Source organism: Sinocyclocheilus rhinocerous, unplaced genomic scaffold (genome assembly GCF_001515625.1).
Source record: "Sinocyclocheilus rhinocerous isolate Xijiao unplaced genomic scaffold, SAMN03320098_v1.1 scaffold1128, whole genome shotgun sequence".
NCBI classification, from domain to species: Eukaryota; Metazoa; Chordata; class Actinopteri; order Cypriniformes; family Cyprinidae; genus Sinocyclocheilus; species Sinocyclocheilus rhinocerous.
Window position 1 is genome coordinate 254,488 of NW_015632731.1, and position 1,575 is coordinate 256,062.

A 1,575-nucleotide genomic window follows, 5' to 3' on the forward strand; every position below is an offset into this window, starting at 1 on the left:
AGGAAATTTGCTCTCTTTTTGAAAATGTTTGTGTTTTATTTTTCCCGCTATAACAGCGGTTGGTTGTGTGGACGCAATTAGAACGGGCCCCATGTTCACAACAGTATTTTTGGTCACAAACATACTGCCATCGGCACCCGTAACTGAATGCGGTGCTTGGAGGCATAACAGAGGCATTTTGGGGGTGGTCCAGCTGCAGCGAGACTTGGCCCCCTCCTCTTCCTGTCCCGCAGATCATGATGCAGCCGGCACAGCTCTGCAAACCAGTGCTGGTTCCTCCAGAGCGGGACCACCAACAGCGTCTCTGTTCCCTACTCGCCTGATCACCTGTGGGATCAGAGCGATCGGGGGAAAAGCGTAAAGGAGGAGGTTGGGCCAGTCGTGGGCCCTGTCCTTCGAAAAGTAAGTTGGGCAATGAGAGTTGTCTTCTGAGGCGAAGAGGTCGACCTCTGCTTAGGAACCGTGGGAGCAATTGGTGGCGCGGGCTTCGTGGGGTGCTGAGTCGGCACATTTTTGGGGCGACTAGAAGCAGCCGTTGAGTTGGAGCGCTTTGGCACGAGCGACAGTAACGGCGCGGCATTTGAAAAAACGCCGAAAATTTGCTGTTTGAAATCTGCTCTTTTATATCGCCGGATAGCGGCATGGAACCGGAGACCGTCACTGCTGCAGCGTGAGGCGGCGTGAAGCAGCGAAAATGGCCGAGCAGGAAAGGGTCTCTCGATCCGCTGCGAGGCTTGATCATGGCAAAGGCTTCGTAGTCTCGTAGAGCAAAGATCTAGTAGTCGTCGCTGAAGGAGAATAATCTGAGGATGATGGTCACGGCGAGTGTGTTTCATGCTTGGGCGCCGCCCACACTGAAGCAGCACTTATGGAGACGAAATGTTCTCATTGCGAGGATATGAGTCTCGCCTCTCTGCGATTGCGGAAAGCTTTCTTTTCAGAGAGCGACTCCGCCCCTCGCACCCACCCGAGCTTTTCCGCATCCTGTCTAAAGTGCTGGAGGAGCTGGGTTTGGAGTCGTCTCCGCCGGAGGAGCCCACCCGCAGCCTGGATGAGTGGTTCTTGCCGGGGCGCAGTCAGGCCCCCCGACAACGAGCTTCACCATTCTTTCCGGAGGTCCACGACGAGATCACCAGGTCTTGGCGTGCCCCCTACTCGGCCCGCCTTCGTGCCTCATGTTCGTCCGCCCTCACATCAGTCGACGGCGCCAAAGATAAAGGTTACGACAGACTGCCTCCCCTGGATGAGGGTGGCGTCCTACTTTAGATCTGCGTCATTTGAACCGCTCAGTCAGGCGACTGAAGTTCAGCACGCTCGCACTCAAACAAGTCGTGTCTCAGATCAAGTCAGAGGACTGGTTTGGCACGATCGATCTAAAAGATGCACATGTCTCCATCCTTCCTCATCACAGGAAGTTCCTGAGGTTTGCTTTTGGGGGCAAAAGCTTACCAACACCGAGTTCTTCCTTTGGCCTTGCACTCTCACCCCATACTTTCACAAAGTGTGTGGATGCTGCTCTGGCTCCTCCGTGATTCCAGGGCACCCGCATACTCAACCACATCGACGATTGGTTGA